Source organism: Talpa europaea (assembly GCF_964194135.1).
Source record: "Talpa europaea genome assembly, chromosome: 3".
In the NCBI taxonomy this organism is placed as follows: domain Eukaryota; kingdom Metazoa; phylum Chordata; class Mammalia; order Eulipotyphla; family Talpidae; genus Talpa; species Talpa europaea.
In genome coordinates this window covers 55,334,384-55,354,266 of record NC_140069.1, presented here as the reverse complement: position 1 = coordinate 55,354,266, position 19,883 = coordinate 55,334,384, and the positions used below count along the sequence as shown (strand labels likewise).

At 38.4% G+C, this 19,883-nt stretch overlaps 1 protein-coding gene and 1 pseudogene across 2 annotated transcripts in view; both read left to right on the top strand.

The window, feature by feature from the left end:
- The window catches only part of NKAIN3 (sodium/potassium transporting ATPase interacting 3), a gene marked incomplete at both ends in the record, with an annotated part of 591,729 nt that overhangs the window by 372,784 nt on the left and 199,062 nt on the right, over positions 1-19,883 (top strand). The gene's annotated exons all lie outside the window — the stretch shown is intronic.
- On the top strand, positions 11,956-12,414 carry LOC311168081 (ubiquitin-ribosomal protein eS31 fusion protein-like; annotated as a pseudogene). The gene has a single exon. The product of its transcript is annotated as a ubiquitin-ribosomal protein eS31 fusion protein-like (transcript).

Sequence of the window (19,883 nt, the reverse complement as noted above, 5' to 3'; positions counted from 1 at the left end):
GCCATTTCCTATTCAAGAAGTAAAGAAGTAAGTTATTTTCTTTAAGGAAAACCATTTCTTTTTTTATTGTGCAGAATTTTTAATCCCATTGTTGAAGTCCTAGAAATGTTATAATGTGGCAACTGTAGCTCCCAAAGCTTGGTATTTGTCTCTCTGTAGCTTCCTTGGCTTTTACACTTCTAAGACTGGTCCTTAATATCCCCCATTCCTGCGAGATTCCACATCTGTTCACGAACATGAGCATACTAATATCCTTCCAAACCAATCTTATTTACCCAAGTAGCCAGAATTGAATTCTCAGTATCTGACCAAGAATCTTAATTATATGAATACCATGATTCTGGTATTCAGAAGTTTAGCAAAGCTCAGAATTATATATTGTGCCGGTCCCCAAAAGTTAACCATTTACTTTTGTGAAGATACAGTAAAAAAAGGAATTATATGTAGTGGTAAATTCTTGTCGCTTTCTTCTTAACTCTCATCTCTTTTAGAAAGTCTTAAAATGTTGCCTCCATTCTCACACACTTTAAATTTTTAAGTTTATTTGGGAGACAGGTAAGCCAGGAGAAGACCAGATGAGAAAGCATTCTATTTCTCTTGATTCATTGAGTTTGTTTGTTTGTTTGTTTTTGTTTCTGTTTTTTAAAGATTTTATTTATTTATATAAGAGCTGGGGTACAGAACATAGGTTTGAGGGGTGAGAGGATTCACCGCTCAGAGACAGAGTGGGGAATAGAACAGGCAGATCAACTGAAATACACTGCTGAGGAGAGCAGTGGGACGAGTCAGGAGAGGACTGCTGTGCCATGTGGGTAGCTCCCTGGCCGGGGATCAAATTCGTGCTGCAGTGGCTGGCATGGCTTGACTGCGCTGAGACTTTTACCCTTGTGCCACAAGGGAGACCTGATTCATTGAGTTTTTGAGGGCTACCTAACAACTTACTTTCAAAAGCTACAATAGCTAAGCTATGGAAACAACCCAAATGCCCAAAAATAGATGACTGGATCAAGAAAATGTGGTACATATACACAATGGAATATTACTCAGCAATCAAAGAATATGGAGTTTGCAGCAACATGGATGGAGCTAGAAGGAATCATGTTCAGCAAAATAAGTCAGAAAGAAAAAGAAAAATACAGGATAGTCTCACTCATAGCAGGAATTTAGAAAACCTAAATAAGGAACCAGGAAAAAGACAAATTAATATAAAATCAAAATCAAAATCAACAAGCAACTATAAACCAGAGACACACTATGGTGGGGGGAGGGGTGGGGAGAGGAAGGACTAGGGTCAAAATAAAGGGGGGGTGCAGTTATATGGGGAATATAACCAAAAAGAAAATGCATACATTGTACTAAAATGAAAAATGATGTAATAATTATATAAAATAAAATATTTAAAAAAAGAAAAAAATCTATGTCCAAAAATATCATATTTTCTTCCATTTCTCTGATAATAGTTTAAAATTTAGCACTTAAAACTCACAATTTAAGGTCAATTTTGAGTAATGAGAATATAGATAATTAAGCACAATAAAACTCTTCCAGATGATATTAGAAAATTGCTTCAATGTGATGGAAGCATTTTGAAAGAATGAAAATATGCAATTTTCTGTGAAATAATACAATGTAGCTTATATTTTCATGATTGCTTTTCAGAGTTTTTATTTTAAAAATGGAGAAAATAAAAATTAATGTATGATGATGCACTGGTGTACTTTTCTATGTTAGAGATCTTTGTATTGCAAAGAAAAAGAAAGAGGGCCTCCCCGGTGGCGCAGCAGTTGAGCGCTGGGTTGCGAAGCTACCCACGGTCTCTGTGGCGCGGTTCAATCCCCAGCTGCTCCCCGGCCACTGGAGGAGGGTCCCACATGGCGAGCAGACCTCTCCTGCTGCCCGCTGCTCCCCTCAGCAGTGTACTTGGGTCCTTCTGCCTGCTCTGCTCCCCGCTCTGGCTCTGGTGAATTCTCTCACCCTCCCGCGCTTCTGACTGTACCCAGTGCATGTATAAACAAAAACAAACAAACAAATAAATAAATAAATAAAACATGTCTCTATTAAAAAAAAAGATTTAAAAAAAAAAAGAAAAAGAAAGAATTCGTTGGTGTGTATGTAACTAAATGTGACACATGGGTGAGGCTTTAGCACAATTTGATTCTTTTTTTTTCTAATAAATTTTATTTTTATATTCCCCATACAATTGCAACCCCCTTATTTTGACCCCAATCCCTCCCCTCCCCACCCTCCACCCCTCATAGAGTGTCTCTGGTTCATAGTTTTTTGTTAATTTTGATTTTCATTTTCTTCTTGTTATTCATTTTCCTTGTCCCTTATTTAAGTTTTCTAGATTCCTGCTATGAGTGAGACCATCTGGTATTTTTCTTTTTCTTTCTGCCTTATTTCACTGAGCATGATCCCTTCCAGCGCCATCCAGGTTGCTGCAAATTGCATGTGTTTATCTTTTTTGAACGCTGAGTAATATTCCATGGTGTATATGTACCACATCTTCTTGATCCAGTCATTTAATTTTGGGCATTTGGGCTGTTTCCAAAGCTTAGCTATTGTAAATAGTGCTGCTATAAACATAGGGGTGCAGGTGCTCTTTGGAATTGATGTTTCTGTGTCCTTTGGGTAAATACCTAGGAGTGGAATTGCTGGATCATATGGAAGCTCTATGTTTAGTAGGTCCAGAAATCTCCACACAGCTCTCCATAGTGGTTGGACCAGTTTGCACTCCCACCAGCAGTGCAGAAGAGTTCCTTTTTCTCCACATCCTCGCCAACAATTGTTGTTGCTAGTTTTTTTAATATGTGCCATTCTCACTGGTGTAAGATGGTATCTCATGGTAGTTTTGATTTGCATTTCCCTGATTGCAAGTGATGTTGAACATTTTTTCATATGCCTGTTGGCCATTTGCATTTCCTCTTCAGAGAATTTTCTTTTTAGCTCTTCTGCCCATTTTTTGACAGGATTATTTTCTTTGTTGTTGAGTCTCATCATCTCTTTGCAGATTTTTGTGATACCTCAACATCATAAAGGCCATATATGACAAGCCAACAGCCAGTATCATTCTCAATGGTGAAAGCTGAAAGCATTTCCATTAAGATCTGGAACAAGACAAGGATGTCCACTCTCACCACTGCTTTTCAATATAATACTGGAAGTCCTAGCCAGAGCAATAAGACAAGAGAAAGACATACAAGGAATCCAAATGGGAAAAGAAGAAGTCAAACTATCACTATTTTCAGATGATATGATAATATACATATAGAACCCCAAAAACTCCACAGAAAAACTAATTCAACTCATCAATCAGTTCAGTAAAGTGGCAGGATATAAAATCAACACGCAAAAGTCAGTAGCCTTCCTATACACAAACAATAAATCTGAAGAAGAAGAAATCAAAAAAAAAAACATCCCTTTTATTATTGAAACAAAAGAAATCAAATACTTGGGAATAAATCTAACAAAAGAGGTAAAGGACCTATAGAAAGAAAACTATAAAACACTGTTAAAAGAAATAGAAGAAGACACAATTTGATTCTTAAGGAAAGGATACTACTGGGGTTGTGGCTCTAATCTTAAAAATTTTTATTAGTTTTTCCCTCCACCCATGGTATTTTCCTCAAGAGAGCTTCCCTCATGGTAGAAAAAAATTGACTGCAGCAGTCCTGGCCTAACAGCTATGCCCCACATCATTTGTAAGAAGGTAACACATCTTTTTCCCACAATCTCTTAGAAGACCTACACTTTAGGGGCCTCCGTGGTGGCACAAGGGGTTAAGTCTCAGCATTATCAAGCTATCAGCAGATACACATAGCACAAGTTCGATCCCCAACCAGGGAGCTAACCCACATTTGGCACAACAGAACTCTCCTGTCTCACCCTCAGCAGTGTATTTCAGTACATCCACCTGTTCCACTCCCCACTCCACCTCTTGTGAATCCTCTCACCCCCACACCCCACACATCTGGCCTACACTCCAGCTCTTGTATGCATAAATACATAAAATAAATCTTAAAATAAAAGACCTACGCTTCAGTTTGTCTCAACATGTTTAGATCACATGCCCAATGCAAACCTATCACCAAAGTCTGAGATGGGCATGTTCTGATTGACCTGTCTAGATCACATGGTCCATCCCAGAGCAATGGTGGACTCAGCTTCTCCAAACTACATGAATCCACAAAAAAAAGAAAAAAATAATAATTATTGAGATGGGAGGGAGAGAAAGGTGCAGCACAGGCAATGAGCAAGTATGAATTTTTCCTCTCGTATCCTCAATCGAGAAAAAGGACTGCAAGACTGTGTGTGGTATGGGACTCATCCCCACCATCCATCACACAGTACATGCCTTTAGAGAGTGAAGCAACACAAAGGTGCTTCCTAATGAGATGGCCTGCTCCACGGGGCATGGACCTGAATGTCTTAAAATGTTGCTCTTATGAGTGTCCCAGAGATGTTGGACTAAAATGCACTAATCCACACTGACAGACTCAGGAGATTTAAAACTCAAAAATCCAGTTTATCCAATAAAATGAAAAAATCATTTTTGAAAATGACTCACATGTCTAGAAGAAGGCTAAAGGAAATGCCAAGTCATTATCAGAAGGATGTCTAAAATATGGAACCATAGGAGGCATGATGAATTTTGTAATGCAGGTTCTTAGTGGCAGCCTGCATCTCCTGGACTGGAATAGTTGAGTCCTTAGCTAGCACAGAGTTTAGCTACGCTCTAACCAGGTCCAGCCATGGATTTCCTGTTTTCTATGCTTTACCTTTCCCTTTTACCAAAACCTTTCCCAAATGACTTTCTATCTGCATATAAACTAAATTTTCAGTGAAGTCTTTTCTATCTTGGATCACTGTTAATTTTAATTACATAAGGACAACCATATTGATCAAAATCTGATTTTGTTTCTATATACAGAATTTGTTAATTTGAGAGATATATATGGAAAGGACACTTGTGGAATATCTACTTTATTATATATATACATATATATGTGTGTATATATACATACATACATACACACACACACACACGTATGTAATGACCATATGAGGTAGGTGCTATAATCCTAATTTTATAGAAAAAGACACTAACGTTCAAAGAGATCTAACAGTGCTCTCAAGGTCAAACAACTAGCAAGCATGAAGTAGAATTCAGCTCCAGATTTTGTCCAGTTCTGATATCAATATTCTTCACATGTGACAGCCAGGAGGGAAATTAAGGTGGAGCTTATATTATTCCCAACTAGAAAAATTGAAAATTCTAAATTCATTGCTTCAAATTATATTGAAAATTATTAAATTATCTATAAATTCTTAATTAATTTTATTTATTCTCTGGCCTGAGTGAACAAGTCCCTGTAGAGCAAAATGTATAGTGATATATGATGAGCAGGAAAACATCTTTGTTTGCAACAAGACCAATTATGCACTATTATTAATAACCATGTGAGTTGACAACATGTTAGATGATGGTTATAGTGACAATGCTAGAAAGTTTTAAGTGATACTATGGAATCAGCAAAAAGTTAGGCAATCAAGAAAGGTATCACAGAGGAGATGTCATGTAAGCCAAACTTAAGGAAAAAATGGGAGAGAGTTTTGTAAACAGAAATATTTGCAAAAATAAGGAAATTCCTTCCACTTAAAAAAAAAGCAAAGAAAAAGTAAGGAAGAAAACAGTATCACTGAACTTTCAGTGACAGAGGAAGTTTATAAAATTCAGAAGCCATTCTAGGTTTGTGAGAAGAGAAATGATATGTTCAAATTTACGGTTTAAGAAGATTAATGTGGATGTAGATTCAACCTGAGTGAAAAGAAACCTGAGGTATAGGGACTCACCAGTGAGGTGTGTTGAAATATATCAAATACAAAGTAATGAAGTGCTAAACCAGGACACAATAATGAAATGGAAATTAGGGAAGTGGTTCTAGTAAGCCAAAGGCACAATCTGTATGACTTGCTCAGTATGAAAAAGGGAGGGACCAAAAAGTTGGAAGAACCAAGATAAATCTACCCAGAAAATCTACTGAGTTCTTGCCCCCTCATATAACCTCTTTAGTGGCAGGGGGACCAGTTACTGAATGTGACACTCTCATGCTTAAAACCTAGAAATCATCTCTGAATTACCTCTGTCATTATAACACATAATTCCAAGGCTTCAGTGGCAGGATTAAATCAATCTCTTATGGGGTGTGTGTGAGAGGGAGAGAGAAGGGGGGCTGGGTGAGAGGAAAGGAGCTTGTGATTTATGGTTAGCTGTCCGTATAATTCTTCTGTGCAGTTTATGCAGCCGAGCTGATCACCAGTCTGCAGAATAACATCTACCCCACTGAGGAAATACATTCAGTTTCCTGTGATCTGACCTTTCTGGCCTTATCCAGATTGAGGGAAAAACTCAAAACCTCCCTAAAAAATATAAAAGAGTAGATTTTGATGGGATGATAACTAATTCCTTTGGGGCAGGCTCTTTCTAGTTTGCGCCTCCATGCAAGCTGTCTTCACCTGGACTTCCCTTCCCCATCTCTCTACCTGGCGCACTTAGAAGCAGAACAGTAACCCAGGTATTCTACAATTTGGAAGTCATAGCTTATTCCCTTAGAAGTAGACATAACATTACCTCCTTTTTTGCACAGAGGATATTTAATTTAATGTTCACAACTGCCTTGCGAGGTCGTAGCAAGGTAACATTGATCCCTTATGGCAGACATGCACCTTCTTATTTGTCCACATGACAACCCCCCTCTATTAATGAAACTTTGTGTGTTTGGCACTGCTCCTAATTTGATTAAGTGAAGTATTTTACTTGGGCTTAGGGCATATGCAATGGTGTCAGTAGTATCAGAAACACAAGAGATAATAGAGGATACGGAAGCAAAAAAAAAAAAAAATGAACTGTTGTATTCCAAGTAGTCTGGTGCCTTGCTATTAATTTACCTAACATAAAGAAGCATAGATTTTCATGGAGATGATAACTAGCTTCATTTTAGCATCATGGGTCTGAAGCAACAGCCAGATATCCAGGTGGAGATGCCCAACAAGCATGGGAAGGAGCTTAGCTGTGGAGGATATGGCAGTGTAGGACTACGTGATGAGAAGAGGCAATAGGGTTGTCAGAATCCTATAACATTCTTCCTCACTTCACAGAGTAGAACAGATGCTCTGGCTTTTACCTCCATCAGAGCCTGACAAGTACAAAATTTCTAGACAAGGGCAATTAGAAGAGGTAGACCTAGTATCCAGTTTTTCCTCCTCACTCTCCTCCCCGTATTGTAGATGAAGCTGGAGACACGCAGGCTTCTTCGCCAGCTTCCTGGACATGCAGTGTGGTCTTTACTCAGGTTTCTTTATTGCAATTTTTCATCTGGGAAATTAGGTTAATACTATGTAACACACCAATCTTATCAGGTACATTAATATATGCAGGAAAACTTAGCTGCACGGTGACATAAACACAAGAAGTGATTTTTTTCTATTAGTAGCAAGATCTTTTTCTTGTGTTTATTTCTGTTAGACATTTCAAGGGCCTTGGGCCTTGTCAAATATCTCAAATATCACTAAATTGAGCTCATGCTTTCATTATCAATATACCCATATTTTCAAATCACTTGGATAGATAAAAAAAAATACTGAATTTGTTATTACAAATTAAAGGAATTTTTTTTTCTTACCGCCTTTCCATTTAGGAAGAGGATATTTATTTTTCTTCTGACAAAGACCCAAGAGATCTAGCCAAAATGCATCATGTCCTAATTTATGTAGACAATGGGAAAACAGGGTCAACTTTCCTTCTAGTCTGTTTGAAAACACCATCACCAGTGATGTCCCAGATGCCTCTGCAAGTTTTGTGCAGACTTTGAGAGTCAGGAATTCTATGATCTCAACATGGGATATGAAGAAAATAAGCCCAGGCAAGCAACCATTGTCCCTTCCCTCACTCATCAAAAACTGCCAGGTTTACTCTCAAGACGAACAGGCAAAAGCATGGTGATGGTGTCACAATATGATAGTGGACTCTTATTTTAGTTTGTTTTTAAATTAGAAAAAAATAGGGGATCCATTTGAACTTGTTTTTCCTAACACTCTGTAGATTAACCTTATTAAAAACACCACCCATGAAGAAGATATGTCCTGCTTTATTCTGTTGCGATAATTCTCTCTGACTACAAGAGAGGTGATTTTCAGATGCCCTGATTGGAACTTGAAGAAGAAATAATATTCATAAATCACCTTTTCCATGCTATGTGGAGTCCTAAGTTCTTGCAGGAAGCATATTCGATTTAATGTTCACAACTGTCTTGTGAAGTTGTAGCAAGGTAACATTGATCCCCACGTTATAGAAGTTCAGAGAGTTAGTCACCGTGTAAGGATGTATAGCTAGGAAGTAGATGGATAGTATTTATACCAGATCAGTCTGACTTCAAAGAACATGCTTGTTAGAATAGAACTGAACAGATTCTTAACAGGAAACAAAAGATTTTAGATACTAGAAATATCTCTTACTTTATGACTGAGTTGTACAGAGTACACACACACACACACACACACATCCCATTGTGGGGTAGTTCAGTGTGTAACAACCTTTCAATATGGTGCACAGGTAGACAAATACGGGGACTTTTGTGTTTTGTTTTTCCAGTTTGTTGGTTTGTTTTGTATTTTTCAAATACAAAAGTATTTGAAAATGCTTTTCCAATGAGTAGGGTTTCCCAAGAAACAGACCCCAAAATGGACATAACCTGGTGGGGATCACTGATGTATGTCCTCTGGAACTCCGAGCAGGGGACAGATGCAGATTAGCAGAGGGCTATTGAGAGGCTCCAGTTGTATGGAGGCCTCCAACCATGTCAGGGTGAACTCTGAAGCTGCGATCAGTTTTCACCATTGTCATTCCATCAAGGCAAAGAGACTAGGCCTTTGTCCTCTGTACGGTGTGTGAATATGGGTATGGACTTAAGTCTGGGCAATGACAGGCAAGTCCCTGAAGAGGAGTGAACTGAGACTCTGCCTTATCAAGACAAAGGTGCCCTGGTCATTAGGAGGACCTGGGCACCATGCTGCAGCTGGCACTGCAGGTCCCTCCTGTGCTTCTAGCACCCACCTCTGACAGGAGTCCAGTTCCCCCAGGATTCTGGATGTGCTCATTTCCTGGAATAACTTATAAAAGAAATGTTAGTGAAGTAAGTTGCAGCCCTATGGTCTTGAGGACACAGCTGGCATTCATTATTCCCCATTCTCAATGACTCTCACCCTCTGCCAGCGCTCATGTTAATGTGCCCAGATGTGCATCTCTAATGGCTAGGGCTGCTCCTCAAGCCATGGTGCTGTGCTTGAAGATGTATACATGACCCCAAGCTCCTAGATCCCCAGCATCACCAGAGCACATATTCTCCAAGATTCGCTTCCCTTCCTCTGCCTGTTGCGAAGATTGACACATGCAAGATGCCTCTTTCTTTCTGTGTGGCAATTTTTTTCCTGCATTGTATCTGCACTGAGGATGAAGTCCTTATCTGCACTTTATGTCTGGGGAGTTGTCAGTTGATACTATATGCTTTTCAGACTGTAGGGCATAACGGAAGCACATGTACCTCCACTTTATAGACAAAAGTTGGAATAAACTGTTCAAGTGCACACAGCTTGTGTTGGCTGAGCCAGGATCCAAGTCCAGGTCTGTCTGAGATTAGAGTATCTTTTTTCTCTTCAGAGAAACAAGGAGCTTGAGGTCTAGTTTTAAGAGTACTGTGTGACAGTGTATGAAATGTGACATAGGAAAAGTACAGGAAATGTTAAAATGGTCAAACATGGATAAAAATCACTTCCAAAGAAAAGGACAAGGTGAGGAGCTTTGTAAGGGTTTAAAAGTAGGGGATGACAATGAGAAAAGGCATTTTCCAAATAGAGAAAAGTGTGAGCAGAACAGGGAAAAGTGAATTATAAGAAGTTAAGCAAGGCTAGAAAAGGATTGTGAGGAGAACTCAGGGTAAGTATGAGTCATGGGTTTGATCAACTCAGTGCCCTTCACAGTCAGGGTAAGGATCAAATTGCATCAGGAAACAGCAGGTAGTTTTGATGTCATAATTGGCATGTTCAGATGTGTGCTTTGCACAGTTTAAATTATGGTCAGGAGTTTGGGAAAGGTAAAACACGAAACACAAGGATACCATTTGGGAGCTTATTGTAATAAAACAGGCATACGGGATATTTATCTGGGATGATGATGGTAAGAACGGAAAGATGAGACTTGCCAACAGTTTGCATTCTGCTTTAGACAGGTAAAGTCTTGTGAATTCTTGTGGGCAGAGCCAAGACAGGAGAGGAGAAAGTGGATGGAACCAGGTAATGGAAACCAGGATGAGAACATTGTGGATGAGAATTGAGAGAGAGCTAAATGATAAAGGAAATGATAAAGGAGGGCTAAATGATAAAGGAAAAAGCTATACCACTAAAATTTTCTCTGTCTCTGTTCTTTGATTCGCATTCCTTCATTTGATAGAATGCTGGTTTTACCCTCTCTCCGATTCCAAATACATGAAGATTTGAATCAAAGGAGAGGCTTGATGTACTCAATAGTATTCATTTATTTATTCATTTATTTATTTTTAAAGAGGCACGTATTTTATTTATTTATTTGTTTGTTTGTTTGTTTGTTTATACATGTACTGGGTAAAGTCAGAAACGCGGGAGGGTGAGAGAACTCACCAGAGCCAGAGCGGGGAGCAGAGCAGGCAGAAGGACCGAAGGGGAGCAGCGGGCAGCAGGAGAGGTCTGCGCGCCATGTGGGACCCTCCTCCGGTGGCTGGGGAGCAGCCGGGGATCGAACCTGCGCCGCAGAGGCCGCGGGCAGCTTCGCAACCCAGCGCTCAACCGCTGCGCCACCGGGGAGGCCCGTCAATAGTATTTAATAAATGTCTTTCCTATACTGGGAGTACGTATGTTCATAGTGGAGTCATTGTTTTCTTCTTCTAAGGTTCTTCGTTGCTTTTGCTAAAGCATCATTAGTTTCTCCCTTAAATTCCAGGTATTGTGCTACCTCCTCTAATAGACTGTAAATGCCTTGAGGAAAGAATCCATGTCTATCTTATTTGTATCACAGTGGATTGCACTCAGTAGACATAAAATAAATATTTGTAATTTGAACTTATGAAGTCATAATATTTCAAATGACCTTGTAAAATGTGTGATAGTAACTACCCAATCCCACTCAATACCCACAGTTACAAAATAACTAATTACTGAATAGCTTATTAGATTCTTACAATATTAAATACAGCTCATTTATTAAAATGACTCAAATTACCAAAATGAATATTTTACATCTCAGTCATTTTAGGCATATTAACAATATCATCAGTGTAACTACATTAGAATTCAATAATTTATCAAAAATGTCTAGAAAATAGTTGATCCAGGCTGCATAAACTTTTTTCTATTAGCCTAAGTACACAGATTTTGAAAAATAATTTTGAGTTTGTGTTGTGATTCATCAAATAACAGATGGATCAGATGGATTCTAGCTTAAGCCAGCCATAGTTAATAAATGCATCGTATTTCTCGTGAATAAATGCTACAAAAAAGAAGGGACTTTTAAAAAAATATTTATTTATTTATACATACAAGAGCTGGGGTGTAAGCCAGAGGTGGGGGGGGTTTGGTGAGACAGAGTGGGGAGCAGAACAGATGGATACCTACTGAGATACACTGCTGAGGGGAGCAGCGGGTGAGACATGAGAGGTTTGCTATGCCATGTGGTTTAGCTCCCTAACTGGGGATTGAAATCATGCTATAGTGGCGGCAATAGTTTCATAGTGCTGAGACTTAACCCTTTGCACCACCAGGGAGGCCCTAAAGAAGGGACATTTTAATAACATTCCATATGAAGTGAGGTCTTAATAATAAATACTTTAAACTTTCTGCTCCGCCGTCCATGGTGGACCTGCCACCAAGATGCAGATTTTCATGAAAACCTTCACGGGGAAGATGATCACCCTCGAGGTTGAACCCTTGGATACAATTGAAAATGTGAAGGCCAAGATCCAGGATAAGGAAGGAATTCCTCCTGATCAGCAGAGACTAATCTTTGCTGGCAAACAACTGGAAGATGGATGGATTTTGTCTGATTACAACATTCAGAAGGAGTCCACTCTTCATCTTGTCCTGAGAATGAGTGGTGATGTAGAAAGAAGAAGTCTTACACCACTCCCAAGAAAAATAAACATAAGAGAAAGAAGGTTAAGCTGGCTGTCCTGAAATATTATAAGGTGGATGAGAATGGCAAAATCCGTCGCCTTTGTCGGGAGTGCCTATCCAATGAATGTGGTGCTAGAATATGGCCAGCCACTTTGACAGACATTATCGCGGCAATGTTGTCTGACCTATTGTTTCAACGAACCAGAAGACAAGTAATTGTACATGGCTTCATAATAGAAGACATTAACATTTAAATAAGTAAATAAATATTTTAAAAATTAGAATGACTGTCTCATGATGAAAGATGAGTATCTTGGGCCAGAAACTATGAAACTTCCCAGAATGCATATTTAGAAATCTCAGGTTTGAAGTGACAAATTTGGAGGCCATGGTGACTAAATAAGACAGGGCACAGGACAGAGAAAATCAGATATTCCAACTTTCAGGACAATATCAGGGAAGAGATCATATGTCAGAGTTGAAGGGGCAGCATCAAGTTGGCAGAAGAGAAGATTTGAGGATAGAAGAATAATCAGGATCTTGGCAGTAGGCTAAAGCAAGCTATTTCTGAGAAGAATCATTGTAGGCTTCTCATATAGGAAAAAAAAAAAAGGTAGGGGACAAATCCAGATAATCCAGATATGTAGGGAGAAGTTAGAGGATGCATGTGGCAAGGATAATATGTAATAAGACAGAGACACAGCCATCTCTTAATAGCACAGTAAGCAGAATCACCCCAGAGATGTCCAGGTCCTAACCCCTGGAGACCGAATATATTTTGTTTGTTTTTTTTAAAGATTTATTTATTTATTTATTTATGCAAGCACTGGGTATAGTCAGAAGAGCCGGAGGGTGAGAGAATTCGCCAGAGCAGAGAGCAGAACAGGCAGATTGACAAAGTACACTGCTGAGGGGAGCAGTGGGGGCGGCAGGAGAGGTCTGCGTGCCATGTGGGATCCTCCCCCCCCCACCCCGGTGGCGGGGATAGATCCAGTGCTGCAGAGGCTGCGGGCAGCTTCGCCACCCAGCGCTCAACCGCTGCGCCACCAGGGAGGCCCTGGAGACTGAATATGTTAACCTACATGGCAAAAGAGACTTAACAGCTAATGAAGGTTAGGAATATTAAAATAAGTAGATATTCTTTCCTTATCTGGATTCCTTTTATGCCTTTCTCTTGCCTAATTACTGTAGGTAGGACCTCCAGTGCTATATTAAAAAGAAGTGGTGAGAGTGGACATCCTTGTCTATTACTCAGCAATTAAAAAAGACAAACTTTTGCCATTTGCAGCAACATGCATATAACAGGAAGGAACATTGCTAGCCAAAATTAGTCAGATGCAAGAAGATAAATACTGGATGGCCTCACTTGTGGAATATAGAGAAACCAAACAAAAAGTCAAGAAAAAGTCAAAACTAGCAGCTGACTATAGACCTGAAATATATGGCAAAGTAGTTGGGGAGAGAAAAACAGGGGAGGATGAACATAAGGGTATATAGTGATGGCTCATGGGTGATATGGGATTTCCTTGTGTACATAGACCACATCTTCTTTATCCATTCATCTGTTCTGGGCATTTAGGTTGTTTCCATATCTTCCATATCTTGTAAATAGCACCACAAAAAATAGAGGAGTGCAGATTTCCTTTCTAATTAGTGTTGTTTTTTTTTTTTCCCCTTTGTTTCTACTCCTAGGATAGATTCCTTGGAGTGGAATTACTGGGTCACATTGTAAATCCATTTTTAGTGTTTGGAGGAACCTTCATTCAGCTTTCCATAGTGACTGGACTAGTTTGCATTCCCCCCAACTGTATAAGAGGGTTCCTTTTTTCACCACATCCTCACCAGCATTTGTTGTTCCTGTTACTTTTTTTTTAACATAAGCCATTCTCACGGATGTGAAGTGGGCTGATAACTTTGATTTCAACTTGTGAGTTCCAGATCAAGCCAAGCCTATAGAACTATGAGGTGATAAATTGTGTTGTTTTTAAGCCACTCAAATTGTGATAATTTGCTATGGCACACATAGGAAAATAACACAGATATAAAAGACACCAAAAAATGTCAAGAGACATGAATAGCTTAGAAAGGATTAAAGTTATTGCCTATTTTTTTTTTTTACTTTTCTTCCCAGATGCAAGAAAATTCAGTGTATTCAATTGAGGGTTGGAACAAAAGTCATTTCAAATTTTTTATTGGCTATATGCTGTAGAACTCTGACATATTGTGGTAGGATTTTTTTCATTTCTTAAACCCCAAATTTAGTGAAGTAACATATAATGTTGGCTTGAGTTAGAACTGTGGATGATTGGGTTTTTTGTATGTCTTACTGTCTCTGCAAAAATGCTTCACCATATTTTTATATTAAATTATTTAAGGTAAAAGATGATTTATATAAATGTGCCTTCCTAATTTTCATCCAATTACAAATAATTTAGACTCATATTACAGTAATTGTAGTTTAGAGGAAAATTAGATAAGTAAATGTTTGTGAGTTTAATAACACCATACATATTGTAGCTATTTCCCAAAAATTTAATGAAACAGTAGTACCTGAACATGAAGTTATCAAATATGAAGTTAGAATTAACATGATTTCAATAAAAAAGAAATGATTTCTTGTTGATTCTTTATTACATCTTTGATTTTGAAACATGGCATACCACATCTAATGTGCTCTGACTACTTGTTTTAAAAGTAGATAAAATACTGTTTTCATAGTTGCATATGCAATTGTATTGTTACTAAATAATGCCTCAACAATAATTGTATTGTTACTAAATAATGCCTTAAAATAATGTATTTTAAGAAGAACTGAGATTATAGGATGAGAGATTCTAACTGGTGAAATTCCACATTTCTCTCCCCATCCTAAGGAAAAGTATCTATTTCGTGTAGCTCTTCTTCCAAGTTTTTGGTCTTGATCTTTTAGACAGAGTTGATATAAAACTAATTTACCCTTTATTCTTATAACCATAGACTTTCAATTTTAATTTTTCCAACTTTCCAATAGTGACTTGTTTTTAAAATTATTTTGAAATGCTGTAAAAATAAAAACCCACATCATATGGACATTTTCTTTTTCTTTTCAACTAGAAGAAGTGGTTGAAATTGGAGGTATCAGGATTTCTAAAAAAACTATATTAAACATGCATCATTACATATTTATTCTATAAATAATTTTACTCATATTAGCTACCAAAAATAAAAATCAAAGATTCTTCTATATTGTTGGAAGATGATGATAAGTCACCTCCAGGATGACATGACTATATGGCTCAGTAATTGTATGATTTTAAGAAGTTATTTAAACTAACCATGACTTTAAGGAGGATTATCAACCTACCTCGTAAATGTTTGTGATGATTAAATAAACTAATGTTGATAAAGCATTTAGGAAGGGTATCTGGAATGTAAACATTAGCAATTTTTATCAAAAATGGTAATTATCAGGAGAAAAACAAATGAACAGGAAAATTAAGGATCCATGCAAGAAAATGCTAAGGTATGTGTAGGAAGTTAGAAAGAAGAGAGAATTTCTACCCCTGACAGAATTGCTGAAGAAGCACTAAGCAGTAGATTTGATTCTTGAAGGGTACTCTCTTCAGAGTACCCTTGGATGGTGTACTAACAAATAACCCACCCTGCTGCTTTGTCATGACATAATTTTTCTCAGGCAGTTTTACATGTGAGCAATCTCCTTAGTCAAACCTATGTAGGTTTAACTAAGCATTTACATTCCAAATCATCATAGGTCACACTTGACTCCAGCATGCAGAAATATCTAGGTCAAAACTAGTACTTACCCACAAAGTAGTTTCAAATATTATTCTTTCTTGTGCCTTGTTGAATGTTCCATGCAGTATGAAAGGTATGAGGTAAGTTTTCCGTCAAAATAGATCCAGAAACTATCTTAACATAAAGTCTTCATGCCTGAGGAGAGTCCACATCTTTGCAACCTTCCCATAGACATGAGTTCTAGAGCCTCTACTAGGTACCCAACACTTACTCAGGGCAAACAAAAATTAGGGCTTTTCACCAGCATTTATAACAGATACTCCCAGTCCAGGTGTCATTTGCCAACCATGGGTCAACTTTTATCATCCTCAGTGTGGCTTCATAATGTAGTTGGCATTTAAAATATTTACCAAGTAACCAGGAGAACAGAACTAGAGAAGTGCCTAAGGTCAAAACTCAGATAACAGGAGAATAAGTAACATTAACCCTTGTCTGCCACGAGTAACTTTTTTGAGCAATAATCTAGAATCCATCTCTTCTGATAGACCCCACCATGCCATCTCCCTCCAGTGTTTTTCTCCCCATAAGGGAATAATTGCCAGTCTCTTCTGTTGGGGCACATCCATCTTTAATGAATTATTTACTTGGAACTTTAACTCCTTAGATTTAGGGGAACGACATATCCCTTTCCCCACCCATCCCAAACTCTGTTTTCCTGAAATGATAATTCTCTTTCCATGTCATCTTGTTAATTGAGGTGTATGAGGGGAAGGGTTGGCAGAAAATTATAACACTGGTGTTACTGACCCAGCACCTCCCAGGAAAACTCAATGGGACACAACTGGCCCCATAGCAGTCCGTTTCATGAGAGAAGACTGTAGAGCTACTTGTAAATAACTTTGCTCACCGATGTGGGCCAGGAAGACAAGGTCTTTCTCCGTACTGAATATCTTATTCAAATGTCTTAGAAAGATTGTATGGCAAGTTATTGTAAAGACTCTTAACAACTAACAATGGTTTTCTTTCCTTTTTTGATACATATGTAAGTCTAGAAGAATTGATGAAAATGGATGAACACTATCTATCAAAATAAGCAAGCCTCTTAAAATATGAATTCCATTACAAAATCACATTTTGATTTTTCAGCACCTCAAACTATTCTTATTAAAAGAATATATGTTCTCATGCCCCCTCTTCAGTTCTTCATGCTCCTATAGGGTCCTTTCCCTTCCCCAGAGCTGTGTCTGAGGTTGGGGAGTCTCCTGAAGTGCCAAAGCTCTGGGATGGACATGTGCCATTCAGCCCGGGATCATCAGGTGGCCTCTCTGACTAAATACCTAAATTCCTCTCCCAGATAAAGTTTGACTGGATTCTTCTATCTCCACAGGATTCTACCTGAAAACAGGTGCGACTCTATATACTTTGCAGAAACTCATATCCTTTCTTGGATAGCTCCAGAAGCAGGAGCCTAAAGAAAATCTCTCTGTGAAACATCAAGCAACTTGTTTATCATTAATTCCTCTACACTTCTTTCTTCAGATTCATCACTTTAGATTATCTTTTTCAAACTTGTGGGGGAACACTGATCTCTTTTATGATCTTTCTCTTAAATATTTTATCTCGTTTCCAAGCTTCCTGATTCCCCTGAAGGCTTTGGGTTTTGTGACAGAAAAACCAGAAGATTTCTTTGTGGTTGTTCTCTGTATCCTTCTCCTGGGCAACAGGCACAACAACAACCATCTGTTTTTCAAAGGATAAGAAAATAGGAGAAATACTAAGGGGAGGGGTATATTATTCTGTACTTCAGCATATGGCTAGAAAGCAAATTTGAATTTTAGGACTGAGAGGAACATTAGAGATTTTCTAATTCAGACTCCTTCCCCAGCTTCTCCATTATACGCTCTGACAGATGGCCAAGCCAACTCCCTAAGTCCATTGACAGTTAATTCAGTTCCTCATGAGAGAGTGCGTGCCAGAATTGTTAGACTTCTTAGAAAGTCCATCCTAGTATTCAATTGACATCTGTTTCCATTATAAGTGACAGAAGATAGCCATCATTGTCCAAGGAACAATAAGCTTGCACTTAAACAGAAATGGTTTGGATCATCTCTGTAAGCTTCAGTTTCTTCCTCTTTTTATGATTTGGAGATGATAATATCTAAATTTCAAAATCATAGGGAAGAATAAATGAGATAAATATACATAATACATAGCATAATGTTTTCCATGGTAGATGTTTGCTAAATATTAATTCCATCCAGTAACTGTCCAAACTCATTCATTCACTCATAAAAAATAGATTTAGCATCTATCTTGTTCCAAACCCTAAAACTTTAATAAGAAAGCAGAGAATAAAACAGATACGTATCTTGCCTTAAGGAGAAAGTGTATCCAAAATAAACACTGAATTAGAAATGTGAGAAGTGGTAGAAAAGAAAATAGGATAATAAGAGAATACAAGCCAATTCTCTATTTTACACACACACACACACACACACGTCTAATGTTACCTGCAGAGTCTACTTAACTCAAGAATAAATATTCCAATGTCTGTATCCATTCTTTAGGTAGCAAGCATAGTTATGGGATGGCTTAGTTTTTCATACTAAAATATGGAACACTGAAAGATATTTAAACTAACTTTAAGGTTAATAATAACTCATGTCTACTATTTTAAATTCTTTCTCATATTTAACCCCTTTTCAACATTTAAAATACCAACTGCAAATATGTACACTTATATAGTCTGCACATTCTATGTATCAAATTTTAGTTGCTTTTATATTTGCTTTTATGTTGGGTGGAGAAGTAAGTTTCAATGGAAACTATAATCTACCTCCTTTGGTGAGCTTATTTTAAAATTATTCATAAGATATCTATATAGGGTTTCTTCACAGGACCTTCTGCTGTTATAAAGTGATCAAAAGTCCTATGTATCATCCCTTCTAGGTAGGAACCTGAAATAAATGCTTCTGGTCTTGTGCATAATCTGCCTAGCTGTCTACAACTCCTAGAGGCTACGATTCTCATCCCCTCCTCCCCATACTTCACTGTTTTAGTCATCAGTCTGGATTCATCTCAAATCATTCATTTTCTTCTGACTTAAGAAGACTTAAAGTTAGGGTCTCCCCTGGTGGCGCAGCAGTTGAGCGCTGGGCTGCAAAGCTGCCCACAGCCTCTGCAGCGCCGGTTCAATCCCCGGCCACTGGTGAGGGTCCCACATGGCACGCAGACCTCTCCTGCCACCCGCTGCTCCCCTCAACAGTGTACTTCATCAGTCTGCCTGTTCTGTTCCCCGCTCTGGCTCTGGTGAATTCTCTCACCCTCCTGCGCATCTGACTGTACCCAGTGCTTGTATAAATAAATAAATAAATCTTTCAAAAAAAAAAAAAGTAATTTAAAAAAAAAAAAGAGACTTAAAGTTAACACTTGGACATTGCCTGTATACTTTGTATTTCAGGCAGGCATAGATTTGACCCCATTACAAGTTCCTAAACAATGAATTTTGTCTATTCATCCTACTGATACACATTCAACAACCAATGTGTAGCCATAAACCTGGTTTTAAAATCCCAGTAGATTGTGGGGCCTCCACGGTGGCGCAGCAGTTGAGCACTGGCTTGCAAAGCTGCCTACAGCCTCTGCAGCGCTGGTTCGATCCCTGGCCACCAGAGGAGGGTCCCACATGGCGCGCAGACCTCTCCTGCCGCCCGCTGCTCCCCTCAGCAGTGTGCGTCGGTCCTTCTGCCTGTTCTGCTCCCCGCTCTGGCTCTGGTGAATTCTCTCACCTCCCGCGCTTCTGACTGTAGCCAGTGCTTGTATAAATAAATAAATCTTTTAAAAAAATCAAATAAAATAAAATCCCAATAGATTGTGTATTTGATCTTAAAAGACTCTTTATGAAATAGGCCTTATCGGGGCTCATTACACTTTCCTATCAGAAGAGCACA